The sequence below is a fragment of the Molossus molossus genome, unplaced genomic scaffold (genome assembly GCF_014108415.1).
Source record: "Molossus molossus isolate mMolMol1 unplaced genomic scaffold, mMolMol1.p scaffold_m16_p_7, whole genome shotgun sequence".
NCBI classification, from domain to species: Eukaryota; Metazoa; Chordata; class Mammalia; order Chiroptera; family Molossidae; genus Molossus; species Molossus molossus.
Window position 1 is genome coordinate 77,931,696 of NW_023425401.1, and position 12,993 is coordinate 77,944,688.

Below are 12,993 nucleotides of genomic sequence, written 5' to 3' on the forward strand. Positions count from 1 at the left end.
GAGAAACATCTGTAACAAAAATTAATTAATAAAAAATAAATTAATTTAAAAAAATATGTCAAAATGGGAGGTTCCATGGTGGCTGCAGAGTATGTGGATGCTGCACCTACATGCTCCAGGCTCTAAATCAGATTTACAGATAAATTACAGAGCAATCAATCTAAACAACAAACTGAAGCTTATCTGAACTGAAATATAATAACTAAGGATTACAGAAGAAGCCACATAAAGACTGTAAAAATGGTGGAGCTCTGGAGAGGATTAGCCCTCACATATAGGTGCCGTGGTGGCAGAGAAGCTGGAGGGAATTTGCAGCTACAGAACTCCCTCCCCACAGGAGCATGGGGTCTCAACCCCACACTGAGTACAGTTCCATGGGGAGAAGGGAGAGTGGCTGAGAGTATGGACACACAAAGTGCGAGACCCTCGGAGGCTATTGTCTGGGACCCAGATGAAGTGTTTAGCCTTTCCTACAGTCTTGGTTAGCATCATCATTAACAAAGGACTCTCTTGATCTATCCTCCTGAGCCCAGGGCAGCTGAGCATCCTCCTGTAGAGGGGATGGCAGGCTGCACCCAAACTGAACCTGCCGTGAGCCACCCTAGGGCAAACTAGAGTTGGAGACTCTGGCAGAAACTGGAGGGTTTGGCTTTGAAACATGGGCTACTTTCTCCCCACTGAGTGCCTGACTGCACGATCCCCAAATCAGGGATCCACTAGCCTTATACTCTTGACTCTGGATGCCCTGTCCTACTGAGCTCTCAACCGATGAAAGGCAATGTGAATTTTGGCTAGCCTGAGCTCACCCTACAGTCTTTATCCAGAGGGCTCTGGAGGAAGGCCAAGGAACCTCAGGAGGAGGTAAAGTACCTGACAAGTAGAGGTGGACATCAGGGGTCCTTGGTCCTTTTACAAATCTTCCCCAGCTCTAAGATGGTGGAAGCCAACCCTTTTACACATATAACCCCTCCCCGACACACAGGACCGGTAGATGCAGACAATAACAGTGAACAGCCTGGTAGCTACAGACAGGTAGCTCAAGGCTGGTTACACACAATGTCTGACAGGGACCTGTATCTGAACCCCACCAAGTGGATTAGAACAAACACCACCAGAGGTGGGCTTCAGACCACACCAGAGTTCAGTGCAACTAGCCACACAAGAGGCACACCCAAACAGGGATTCTGGCAGGCATTAGACCCTGCTGGGAACAACCTTGTCCAGAGAATAGACCCAGCACAGTGTCTCATACATGGTGATTGGGGCTGACCATTATATCACCCACTATGAAGGGTTACCAACCCATGAAAGGGACCACAGCATTCAAGACTCAACTACAACAGTAGGTGCACATATCCACAAGAAACATTCCTGGATCATGAAGCTCAGGAGATCTGGAAGATTGTGCCACTGAGTCCAATAAAACACCTTTATCATAAAGTCATCATAAACAGTTTGAGAATCATAGCAGATCTACCTAATACACAGAGACAATATGGAGATACAAAGAAAAATTCCCCAAACAAAAGAACAACAACAACAAAAAATCCTAAGAAGAAAATGAAATGAAAGTAATCAAATACCAGATGCAGAGTTTAAAACAACAGTTATAAGAATGCTCAAGGACCTCTAGAGAAAGAACAGATGTTCTCAGTGAGAACATAAACAAAGAAATAGTAAGCATTAAAAAAAAAAAAAAACCCAGTCAATAATAAAGAATACAATGCACCATAAGAAATACAGCAGGTTAAATGAAAAAGAGGATCTAATTAGCAAATTAGAAGACCTGATAATGTTAAGCATTCAAGCAGAGCATCAAAAAGAAAAGAGAAATAGAAAAATGGGGAAAGTCTAAGGGACCTGTGATACATTAAGCATAACAACTTCCTCATCATCGTGGTACCAGAAGGAGAAAAGTGTGATCAAGGGATTGAGAACCTGTTTGAAGAAATAATGGCAGAAAACTTCCCTAACCTGCTGAGGGAAAAAGTCACACAACTTCAGGAAGCAAAGTCCCAATAAAGATGAACCATAAGAGACCCACACCAAGATCATAATTAAAATGGCAAAGGTTAAAAACAAAAAGAGAATCTTAAAGGCAGCAAGAGAGAGAGACAGTTACCTACAAGAAAGTTCTCAACAAACTGACAGCTAATTTCACAAGAGAAACACTACAGGCCAGAAGGAATTGGCATGAAACATTGAAAGTGATGAAAAACAAACACCTGCAACCAAGACTACTCTATCAAGCAGGGATATCATTTAAAATTGAAGATGAAAGAAAAAGCTTCCCAGACAGCCCTGGTGTTGTGGCTCAGTAGTTGAACACTGTCCCATGAACCATAAGGTTGTTGTTTAGTTTCCTGCTCGGGACACAAGCCCAGGTTTCAGGTTCAGTCCTCATTCAAAGTGCATGCAGGAGGCAACCATTCAATGTTTCTCTCCCTCTCCCTTCTTCTCTCTCTAAAACCAATAAAAAACATATTGTTTTAGAAAAGCTTCTAAGACCAAATAAAATAAAATAAAATAAAATAAAAAAGGCTAAAGGAGTTAATTACCAACAAATCAGGATTGCAAGAAATGTTAAAGGGACTGCTTAATGAAGAAGAAGAAATAAAGAGAGAGATGAACTTGGGTATAAAGAAAAAAAGACAATAAATAAGTACCTATCAATGACAACCTTAAATATAAATAGATTAAATACTCAAATCTAAAGACACAGGGTAGCTGAATGGACAAGAAAACATGACCTATACATATATATATGAGACCCACTTCACAACAAAAGAGTCACATAGGCTATAAGTGAAGGGAAGGAAAAAAAAAAATGTTCCCTGGAAACGGAAACAAACAGAAAGGTTGGAGTCGCAATGCTTATATCTGACAAAATACACTTCAAAACAAAGGCCATCTAAGGAGACAAACATGGTCACTACATAATACTAAATGGATCAATCAAACAAGAGGATATAACTCTTGTAAACATATCTTCATCACTATAAAGATATTTTTGGGAGACTTTTAGGGAGAGTTGATAGCAATACAGTCATAGTAGGGAAATTTAAGATCCCATGGTCATTAATGGATAGATTATCCAGACACATATTCAACAAGAAAACAGTGACTTTAATGGCATACTAGATTGGATGGATTCAATTGACATTTACAGAACATTTTATACCAAAGCAGAAGAAGATACATTTTACTCAAGTGCACATGGAACATTCTCAAAGATAGATCAAATGTGAGGATATGAAATGTCTGAATAAAGAAAAGAATATTAAATTATACCAAGCATCTTCTCAGATCACAATAGCATAAAACTAGAAATCAAGTACAATAAAAACACTCAAAACTTTCAAACATATGGAGGCTAAATAGCATGTTATTAAACAATGAGTGAGTTAACAATAATATCAAGAAATAAGTCAAAACTTTCTAAGAAATAGCCCTGGAAGGTTTGGCTCAACAGTTAGAGCATCATCCTGCAGACCAAAAGGCCATGGGTATGATTCCGTTTCAAGGGCACGTACCTGGGTTGCAGGTTTGATCCCTGGCCCCAGTCGGGATCATGCAGAGGCAACAAATCAGTGTATCTCTCTCACATCAATGTCTCTCTCTCTCTCTCTCTCTCTCTCTCTCTCTCTCTCCTTCCCTTTCTTCCACTCTATATAAAAAAATAAACGAAAAAATATCCTCGAGTGAGGATTAACTCCCTCCCAAAAATCACTAAAATTCAAATGAAAATAAACACACAACAAACCAAAATTCTATGAGACTCAGTAAAAGCAGTCCTGAGAGGGATGTTCATAGCATTATAGGCCTACCTCAAGAAGCAAGAAAAAAGCTTAAATAAACACTCTAACGTTATACCTAAAATAACTAACAAAGTTCAGAGTAAATAGAAGAACAACAAACAAAGCTCAGAGTAAGTAGAAGTATGGGAGTCTGTTTGCATGGCATCCATTTTGCTAAAATCTGCTCTGCCATCTCCTGCCCCAAGGCAGGATATCTCTGTATACAATGTTTCTGCATTCCTTTAAGTAATCATTTATTCAGCCAGTTATGCTCTGTTTATCTTTTGTTCCACCCGGGATATTTATGTGATATTTACCTGAAATTGCTTCAGGGTGGTTACCACAAACTTATTGCTTGGCAACAAATGTTCTTGTTTTTCTGCTTCTTGCCCTATATATACTGTGGATCTCCCCAGAATAAACGAGACTTGATCAGAGCCCTGTCTTGTCTCCATTTCTCCTGTCTCTTATCCCTCCTCATCCTCACTCCCCCTCTAGAGTCCTTGTTGCTCCACCTGCGGGACGGGTCAAGCTCAGAGTAAGTAGAAGAAAGGACATAATAAAGATCAGAATGAAAATAAATGACAGAGAGACTAAAAATTAAAAAATACAACAGATCAATGAAATCAAGAGCTAGTTCTATAAAAAGATCAATGAACCTTTAAGCAGACCCATCAAGAAAAAAAAAAAGAGAGAGAAAACCCAAACATATATAATCAGAAATGACAAAGCATAAGTAACAATAAATATCATAGATATAAAGGATTGTAAAAAACTGTTATGAACAAATATATTCCAACACACTGGAAAACCTTAGCAAAATGGATACATTTCTATAAACATACAATCTTCCAAAACTGAATCAGGAAGAATCAAAAAACCTGGACAGACTTATTATAAATAATAAAATTGAAGCAGTCATCAAAAACTCCTAGTAAACAAAGTCCTGGACCAAATGGCTTCACAGGCAAATTGTACCAGACATTGAAAGAACTAACACCTATCCCTCTCAAACTATTCCAGAAAATTCAAGAGGAGGGAAGACTTTCAAGCTCTTTCTATAAGACCAGAATTATTTTAATTCCCAAAACAAAGACATTATAAAGAAAGAAAATTATAGGCCAATATCTCTGATGAACATAGATGTTAAAATCCTCAACAAGCTCCCCCTCTCTTCCTCTGCGCTGCCTATGGAGTTGGCAGCAATCTACTCGACACCACAGCTGCCCTCAGACCCCTTGTAAAACCCAAGATTATCAAAAAGAGGACCAAGAAATTCATCCAGCACCAGTCAGACAGATATGTCAAAATTAAGCAAAACTGGCAAAAACCTAGAGGTATTAATAACAGGGTGCGCAGAAGATTAAAGGGCCATATCTTGATGCCCAACATTAGTTATGGGAGCAACAAGAAAATGAAATACATGCTGCCCAGTGGCTTTTGTAAGTTTCTGGTCCACAACATCAAGGAGCCTGAGGTGCTGCTGATGTGCAACAAATCTTACTGTGCTGAGATTGCTCACAATGTCTCCTCAAAGAACTACAAAGCCATTATGGAAAAGCAGCCCAGCTGGCCATCAGAGTCACCAATCTCAATGCCAGACTGAGCAGTGAAGAAAATGAATAGACAGATTGTGTACACATTGTATTTGTGGTAATAAAACCATAAAATTCTGCCAAAAAAAATTGTGAACAAAATATTAGCAACTTGAATCCAGCAATACATTAAAAAGACCATGTACTATGATCTAGTTGAATTTATCCTGGGGATGCAAGGTTGTCACAATATTCACAAATCAATAAATGTAATACATCATAAAAACAAAATGAAAGATAAAAATCACATGATCATATCAATATATGCAGGAAAAAAAGCATTTGATAATTTCCAGCACCCATTCATAATAAAGTCTCTCAGCAAAGTGGGAATAGAAAGATCATACCTCAACATAATAAAGGCCATATACAAAAAACCTACAACCAACATCATATTCAATGATCAAAAACTAAAAGCATTTCCCTTAAGATCAGGAATGAAACAGGGATGTCCACTTTCACCACTCTTATTCCATATAGTACTGATAATTTTACCCAGAGTGATCAGATAAAAGGAACAAAGAAAAGGCATCCAAACTGGAAAGAAGAAAGTAAAACTCATTATTCCCAGATCACATGATATTGTACATAGCAAACCCTAAAGATTCTACCAAAAAATTATGAGATGTAATAAATGAATTTGGCAAAGTAGCAGGACAAAAAATTAATATTCAGAAATCAGTGGCATTTCTATACACCAATAATGAATTATCATAAAAAGTAACTAATGGGCAAAAGATGGCAGTGGGCAGGACTGGAGAAAGGGTGAGTGTGTGAGAAAGGGAGTGAGTGAGTGAGTGAGTGTGAGTGGATGTGAAGGTGGACGACCAAACCCTAGCAGTGCAGAGCCATGGAGCAGAAGGTTCCTGTGGACAGGAGCAACCTGCTACCCCAGTAAGCGGCACTTCAGGGTGCTTTTCCCTGCGCTGCAGGGAGGTCCCACCATCTTGGAAGATCACAGGTCTTCCCTGGGAGGAGGCAGTGGGAATGGCTAGGGCCCAGCAACCTGAGCCCACCAGCAAACCTGGCACCATCAAATCGGTGGACACTGTGTGTCAACAAAGACCAGTGCACAGTAGTGGAGCTACCAACGTGCTGGTTGTGGAAGCCACAGACAGTCTGGAGCCCAGCACCATCCCCCATATTAGCAGCCCTATCAGGGTCCAGACATACTCCCACCAACAGAGGGTGGGGAGCAGATATCCATCTCCAGGCAATAGAAGCACAGACGAGCAGCTGAGAGCCATCCCCAAAAACTACAGCAAAAGCTGAGCAGGAGTTGAGCCCCACAGGGCAGCAGCACTTCATAGCCACCAGCAAGAGGACCTGGGGCTCCACAGAGTCCTGTGCAGTCCAGTAGCTCACAAGAGCAGTGGGAAGCCAGAGCCCAAGAAAGACTGGTGCAATCCAGCTGCCCGCCAAATGGGAAATGCAGGGTTCAGGGGGCAACAGAGAGGCCTATGCGACCCAGCAGGGACTGTGTAATCCAGTTACCTCTGGGACCTGCGGGGTGCTGAAGCACCAAAGAGGCCTGTGATACCAAGCAAAGACTGTGTGATCTAGTTACCCCCAGGACCTGCAGGGTGCTGAAACACCAGAGAAGCCTGTGCGACCCAGCAGGGACTATGCTATCTCGTTACCTGCGGGACCTGGAAGGTGCTGCAGCACCAGAGAGGCCTATGCTACCTAGCAGGGACTGCGTAATCTAGTTACCCACTGGGCTTTGTGGGGTGCTGAAGCACCAGAAAAGCTGGTGCGACCCAGCAGCTCATAACATAAGCATAGAGCGAGGTTCACAAAGGGACTGTGCAATCCAGTTACCCTCAGAAACTGCAGGATGCTGGGGCACCAGGAAGGCCTGTGCCACCCAGATGTGCACAAGATAGGCACAGATGATGTGAAAATGGAGGCACAATGAATAGAAGCTACACAGACAATCTCCCAGGACCAAATGGGAATTACAACTAAAATAAAGACAAATCCTTTAAAAAGGCAACAGAAAAGCAGCAGGACAGGAACATATAATCAGGGACACTACCAGGATCTGCAGGGGTGCTAGAGGGTGGGAGGCTGGGAGCCCATGGACAGCAGCATTCTAAGCTGTGAGCATCAGTCTTAGAGAATAAAGACCAAGCCCGCTCCACAGAGCAGAGAGCCCAGACAGAACACTAACATACCCACAGCCACTCACCTGGGGACTATGGCAAAAGAAGGGCAGACAGGGCTGGAACTCTGTGGGGACATCCAAGATTTGGAGGGCTGAGGCTGAGTTGCGGCCACATTGTTTGGTGGCCAGTGTGCTTCTATCCTGAGCTCTGGGGAAAAGCAGCAGCTGCCTCCACCCTCAGAGATTCAGCCTTTCCCAGGTGAGGCAAAGAAATTCAAATTGAGGCTCATTAATAACGAGCATCTATCCTACCCTATGGAAATCCTCTTATGCAGAACACTGGAGCTACATTCCAAGGCACTGAGTAACTGAGACTACAAGCCATCAGGAAAAAGCTAGAGGATAACTGAACCTTTCCTGGGCTTGCAAATCTACCCAGGAAAGTACAATCTGACAGTGGTGGTTAATGTGGGCCCACCCAGACTCATCCAAACCCAGTAGAGGGAGCCACAAACAGCAGAACACTAACACACACAGGGAAAATTTGGCAGGCCCCAAAACCCACTGAGATAGCCAAAATGGTGAAACAAAGAAACAAATCACAAAGGAAAGAACAAGAGAACTCAATCAAACATGAGATCAATGCAATGCAGCAAAGCAAATTATCAGAGAAAGAGTTCAGAACAATGATCTCGAGGAAGCTCAACAGCATGAGTAAGGACATTAGCACCATAAGTAATGATAGAGAAACATTCAAAATCAACCAATGAAAAATGACATAGCAGAAATTAAGAACACATTGGAAGGACTGACCAGCAGAGTAGAGGAAGCTGAGGACAAGATCAGTGAATTAGAAGACATAGTAGAAAAAAATCAACCAATTGGAAAACCAAAAAACAACAACAAAAAAAACAATTAAAAAACAGGAAGGCAGGATTCCAAAATGGTGGCAGAGTGAATGGAAGCTACACAGACCGTCTCCCAGAACCTAACTGGAATTAAAACTATAACAAAGACAAATCAAAGGGAAAAAGCAGCAGAAAAGCAGCTTACAAGGACCATATAACCAGGGACACTGACTCGATCCCGATAGGATAGTGAAGGCGTGAGATGGGGGTTGGGAGCCCACAGACAGCACCAGCCTTAGCTGGGAGCAGCACCCTCGGGTTAAACTCCCAAGTGGATCCACCAACCAGAGCTGGAACAGAGGGTGAAAAAGCCACAGCCACTCACCATGGGCTCCAGCAGAGGGAGGGCAGACTGGACTGGACTGTGTGAGGACACACGGGATTTGGAGGGCACTCAGAGCTTTTGCTGAGTTGCTGCCACGCAGGACAGTGGCCCTATTGCCCGTTCCAGGGCTCTGGAGAGAGGCAGCAGCCCAGCCCTCAGGGATCCAACCCTTCCCTGTGGGCCATTGATATGCTAATTGAGGCTCCTTAACAACAAGCATCTGCCCCAACCTCCTGAAATCCCCTTGTGCTGAGCACCTGAGGGAGTTTTTCAATAAACTGACAACCAAAAACTCTTCAAGTAACCTCAACTGCTAGCCTCGAGGCAAAAAGCTAGAGAATAACAGTACCTTTTCTGGGCTAGCAACTTTAACCAGGAGAGTAAGACTTGACAGTGGTGTTTAACGTGGGTCCTCCCTCGCTCATTTAAACACAGGAGAGGGAGTCACAAACAGCAGAACACCAACACCCACAGGGAAATCTTGACAGGCTCCAAAGCTCACTGTGATAGCCCAAATGGTGAAACACAGAAACAGAAGCCAATGAAAGAACAAGGGACCTTCACCAAAGATGAGATCAATGTGGAGTAGTTAGGCAAGTTAAAAGAGCTAGAATTCAGAGCCATGATCTTGAGGAAGCTCAACAGCATGAGTAAGGACATAGAGATGCTGACAATAAACCAACTGGAAATTAAAAACCACCAAGAAGAGATAAAAAATGACATATTAGACATAAAAAAATAAAAAAAAGAATGTCAAATAGCAGAGTAGAGGAACCTGAAAACCAGATCAGTGAATTAGAAGAGGGGGTAGAAAAAATCAATGAATCAGAAAAACAAAAGGAAAAAACAATTAAAAAACAGGAAGACAGCTTAAGAGAATTGTGGGACACCTGGAAACGTAATAATATTCACATCATAGGAGTCCTTGAAGAAGAAGTAAATGAGCAAGGGTTAGAGAATACATTCAAAGAAATAGTGACAGAAAACTTCCCTAATTTGGTGAAGGAAGGAGGCATTCAAGTTCAAGAAGCACAGAGAGTCCCAAGTAAGAAGAACTCAAACAGGCCCACACAAAGACACATAGTAATTAAAATGCCAAAAATTCAAGACAAAGAGAGAATCTTAAAAGCAGCAAAAGAGAAGCAACAGGTTACCTACAAAGGGAACCCCATAAGGCTCTCAGTTGACTTCTCACAAGAAACACTACAGTCCAGAAGAGAATGGCATGAAGCAATCAAGGTCATGAAAAACAAGGATCTGAATCCAAGATGACTCTACCCAGCAATGCAATGCTATCATTCAAAATAGAAGGTCAAATAAAGAGCTTCCCAGACCAAAAAAAAAAAAAAAAAGGCTAAGGGAATACATTAGCACCAAACCAGTACTGCAAGTAATGTTAATAGGACTGCTGTAATTAGTAGAAGAAATAGAAAGAAAAATATAACCACACTAAACAAAAAGGGCAATAAACAAGTACATATCAATAATCACCGTAAATGTAAATGGACTGAATGCTCTGATAAAAAGCCACAGAGTAGCTGATTAAATAAGACAGTATGACTCATCTAAATGGTGTTTACAAGAGACCCACGTCACACCAAAAGTCTCACATAGGTTGAAAGTAAAGGGATAGAAAAAACGTTTACAAGCAAATGGAAAGCAAAAAAAAAAAAAAAAAAAAAAAAAAAGAAAGCTTGGGTAGCAATACGCATATCTGAGAAAATAGATTGCAAAAGGAAGGCCATAACTAGAGACAAAGAAGGCCACTATATAATATTGAAAGGATCCATTCAACAGGAAGATATAACCTTGATAAACATATATGCTCCCAAGATAGGAGCACCAAAATATATTGCAAATCTCCTGGAGGAATTCAAGGAAGAAATCAACAGCAATACAATCATAGCAGAAAACATCAACAAGCTGTTGACACCACTGAATAGATCCTCTAGATAAAAAATTAGCACAGAAACAGAGATTCTAAATGAAGCACTAGACCAAATGGATTTAATAGATATCTACAAAGAATTACACCCAAAATTGCTGAATTCACATTCTTCTCAAGTGCACATGGGACATTCTCAAAGATAGACCACACGATAGGACATAAACTAAATCTCTACAATTCAAGAAGATTGAAATCATATCAAGCATCTTCTCAGATCACAATGGCATGAAACTAGAAATCAATGGCAACAAGAACATTCAAAGACATTTGAACACATGGAGGCTAAATAGCATGTTATTAAAAAAGGAATGGGTTACCAAGGACATTAAGAAAGATATTAAAAACTTCCTGGAAACCAATGAAAACGAACACACATCAACACAAAATCTATGGGACGCAGCAAATGCAGTTCTGAGAGGGAAGTTTATAGCAATACAGCCCTACCTCAAGAAACAAGAAAAATTTCTAATTCACTGTCTAACCACACAACTTAAAGACTTAGAAAGCCAACAAAAAGAAAACCCCAGAGCAAGTAGAAGGAAGGAAATAGTAATGATCAGAGCAGAAATAAACGACATAGAGACCAAAAAAACAATTCAAAGGATCAATGAAACAAAGAGCTGGTTTTTCAAAAAGATAAAGAAGACTGATGGACCCTTAGCTAGACTCATGTGGAAAGAAAGAGAGAGAACCCAAATGCACAGCATCAGAAATGAAAAAGGAAACGTAACAACTGACACCAAAGAAGTACAAAAGATCGTCAACAATTACTATGAACAATTATATAGCAATAAATTCGACAATCTACGTGAAATGACAAATTTCTAGAAACACACAGTCTTCCAAAACTGGACCGGGAAGAGATAGAAAACTTGAACAGATCAATAACAACGAAGGATATTGAAGAGGTAATCAAGACTCTCCCAGCAAACAAAAGCCCAGGCCCAGATGGCTTCATGAGGGAGTTTTATTGAACATTCAAAGAACCAACACCCATTCTTCTCAAACTATTTCAAAAAATTGAAGAAGGAACACTTCCAAACTTGTTTATGAGGCCAGCATAATTCTAATTGCAAAACTAGAGAAAGGCACTACAAGGAAAGAAAACTACAGGACAATATCCATGATGAACATAGATGCCAAAATCCTGAACAAAATACTAGCAAATTGGATCCAGCAATACATCAAGAAAAATATTCACCATGACCAAGTGGGATTCATTCCAGTGATGCAAGGCTCATGCAATATTCGCAAATCAATAAATGTGATACACCACATAAATAAAATGAAGAATAAATCCACATTATTATATCAATAGACACCAAAAAAGCATTCAACAAAATCCAGCATCAATTTCTGATAAAAACACTCAGCAATGTGGGAATAGAGGGGTCATATCTCAACATAAGAAAGGCCGTATATGAAAGACCTACAGCCAACATCATACTCAAGGGACACAAACTAAAAACATTTCCATTAAAAAGAGAAAGAAGACAGGGATGTCCACTTTTGCCACTCTTATTTAACATAGTACTGGAGTTCTTAGCCACAGCAATCAGACATGAGTTAAAAGTAAAAGGGATCCAAATTGGAAAGGAGGAAGTGAAACTGTCATTATTTGCAGATGACATGATATTATATATAGAAAACCCTAAAGACTCCAACAAAAATTTACTAGACTTAATAAATAAATTTGGAAAAGTAGCAGGATACAAAATTAACGTCAAGAAATCGACAGCATTTGTATACACCAATGATGAACTCAGAAACATAAACTGCAAAAACAACCCGATTTACCTTTGCAGCAAAAAAAATTAAGATACCTAGGAATAAACTTAACCAAAAAAGTAAAGGACCTATTTGCAGAAAGCTACAGGACATTGAAAAAAGAAATAGAGGAAGATATAAAAAGTGGAAGCACATACCTTGTTCATGGATTGGAAGGATTAACATCATTAAAATGTCCATACTACCTAAAGCAATCTTTAGATTCAATGCAATCCCCATCAAAATATCAATGACATATTTCACAGAACTAGAACAAATACTTCAAAAGTTCATATGGAACCAAAAAAGTTCCCGAATAGCCACAGGAATTTTAAAAAAGATGGACAAAGTAGGTGGGATCACAATACCAGATATCAGGTTATACTACAAAGAGACTGTAATCAAAACAGCCTGGTACTGGTACAAGAGCAGGCATATAGACCAGTGGAACAGAACTGAGAACCCAGAAATAGACCCAAGGCAATATGCTCAATTAATATTTGACAAAGGTGGCAAGAGCATACAGTGGAGTAAAGACAGCCTCTT

General features: G+C 40.4%; 1 pseudogene; it reads left to right on the plus strand.

The window, feature by feature from the left end:
- Positions 1-933: 933 nt before the first annotated feature.
- Positions 934-5,423, plus strand: LOC118619660 (annotated as a pseudogene).
- Positions 5,424-12,993: the final 7,570 nt, after the last annotated feature.